Here is a 2,775-nt window from a genome sequence, read left to right as displayed (position 1 = left end):
TGCAATTCCCTTCTCCAGTGGACCACATTCTGTCAGACCTCTCCACCATGACCCACCCGTCTTGGGTGGCCCCACATGGCATGCCTTAGTTTCATTGAGTTAGACAAGGCTGTGGACCATGTGATCAGATTGACTAGACTGACCCAAAAAAGGTGTCCTTTTCATTATAGAGGACTGGAATGCAAAAGTAGGAAGTCAAGAAACACTTGGGGTAACAGGCAAATTCGGCCTTGGAATATGGAATGAGGCAGGGCAAAGGCTAATAGAGTTTTGCCAAGAGAACGCACTGGTCATAGCAAACACCCTCTTCCAACAACACAAGAGAAGACTCTACACATGGACATCACCAGATAGTCAACACCAAAATCAGATTGATTATATTCTTTGCAGCCAAAGATGGAGAAGCTCTATACAGTCAGCAAAAACAAGACCGGGAGCTGACTGTGGCTTGGATCATGAATTCTTTATTGCCAAATTCAGACTTAAATTGAAGAAAGTAGGGAAAACCACTAGACCATTCAGGTATGACTTAAATCAAATCCCTTGTAATTATACAGAGGAAGTGAGAAATAGATTTAAGGGCCTAGATCTGATAGATAGAGTGCCTGATGAACTATGGGTGGAGGTTCGTGACATTGTACAGGAGACAGGGAGCAAGACCATCTCCATGGAAAAGAAATGCAAAAAAGCGAAGTGGCTGTCTGAGGAGGCCTTACAAATAGCTGTGAAAAGAAGAGAAGTGAAAAGCAAAGGAGAAAAGGGAAGATATACCCATTTGAAGGCAGAGTTCCAAAGAATCGCAAGGAGAGATAAGAAAGCCTTCCACAGCTATCAATGCAAAGAAATAGAGGAAAACAATAGAATGGTAAAGACTAGAGATCTCTTCAAGAAAATTAGAGATACAAAGGGAACATTTCATGCAAAGATGAGCTCGATAAAGGACAGAAATGGTATGGACCTAACAGAAGCAGAAGATATTAAGAAGAGGTGGCAGGAATACACAGAAGAACTATACAAAAAAGATCTTCATTACCAAGATAATCACAATGGTGTGATCACTCACCTAGAGCCGGACATCCTGGAATGTGAAGTCAAGTGGGCCTTAGAAAGCATCACTATGAACAAAGCTAGTGGAGGTGATGGAATTCCGGTTGAGCTATTTCAAATCCTGAAAGATGATGCTGTGAAAGTGCTGCACTTAATATGCCAGCAAATTTGGAAAACTCAGCAGTGTCCACAGGACTGGAAAATGTCAGTTTTCATTCCAATCCCAAAGAAAGGCAATGCCAAAGAATGCTCAAACTACCACACAATTGCACTCATCTCACACACTAGTAAAGTAATGCTCAAAATTCTCCAAGCCAGGCTTCAGCAATACATGAACCGTGAACTTCCAGATGTTCAAGCTGGTTTTAGAAAAGGTAGAGGAACCAGAGATCTAATTGCCAACATCCGCTGGATCATAAAAAAAGCAAGAGAGTTCCAGAAAAACATCTATTTCTGCTTTATTGACTATGCCCAAGCCTTTGACTATGTGGATCACAATAAACTGTGGAAAATTCTGAAAGAGATGGGAATACCAGACCACCTGACCTGCCACTTGAGAAACCTGTATGCAGGTCAGGAAGCAACAGTTAGAACTGGATGTGGAACAACAGACTGGTTCCAAATAGGAAAAGGAGTACGTCAAGGCTGTATATTGTCACCCTGCTTATTTAACTCATATGCAGAGTATATCATGAGAAATGCTGGGCTGGAAGAAGCACAAGCTGGAATCAAGATTTCCGGGAGAAATATCAATAACCTCAGATATGCAGATGACACCACCCTTATGGCAGAAAGTGAAGAAGAACTAAAGAGCCTCTTGATGAAAGTGAAAGAGGAGAGTGGAAAAGTTGGCTTAAAGCTCAACATTCAGAAAACTAAGATCATGGCATCTAGTCCCATCACTTCATGGGAAATAGATGGGGAAACAGTGGAAACAGTGTCAGACTTTATTTTTGGGGGCTCCAAAATCACTGCAGATGGTGATTGCAGCCATAAAATTAAAAGACGCTTACTCCTTGGAAGGAAAGTTATGACCAACCTAGATAGCATATTAAGAAGCAGAGACATTACTTTGCCAACAAAGGTCCATCTAGTTAAGGCTATGGTTTTTCCAGTGGTCATGTATGGGTGTGAAAGTTGGACTGTGAAGAAGGCTGAGCGCCGAAGAATTGATGCTTTTGAACTGTGGTGTTGGAGAAGACTCTTGAGAGTCCCTTGGACTGCAAGGAGATCCAACCAGTCCATTCTAAAGGAGATCAGCCCTGGGTGTTCTTTGGAAGGAATGATGCTAAAGCTGAAACTCCAGTACTTTGACCACCGCATGCGAAGAATTGACTCATTGGAAAAGACCCTGATGCTGGGAGGGATTGGGAGCAGGAGGGGAAGGGGACGACAGAGGATGAGATGGTTGGATGGCATCACCAACTCGATGGACATGAGTTTGAGTGAACTCCGGGAGTTGGTGATGGACAGGGAGGCCTGGTGTGCTGCGATTCATGGGGTCGCAAAGAGTCGGACATGACTGAGCGACTGAACTGAACATAACATTTTAATATAATTACTAGAATTATGACTGATAACATTATATCAGGACATGTCAAATGTTAGGGATTTCATATAAATTTTGTAGTATCTGTATTAATGATATTTATATATTACAGCCTAAAGTTCACTTTCAATTGCTTGACATTGTTTTTGAATTAAAAATACCAAATAAACTTAGCTTAG

Source organism: Bubalus bubalis, chromosome 9, assembly GCF_019923935.1.
Source record: "Bubalus bubalis isolate 160015118507 breed Murrah chromosome 9, NDDB_SH_1, whole genome shotgun sequence".
Lineage (NCBI taxonomy): Eukaryota > Metazoa > Chordata > Mammalia > Artiodactyla > Bovidae > Bubalus > Bubalus bubalis.
Note: the sequence above shows the minus strand (reverse complement) of the source record.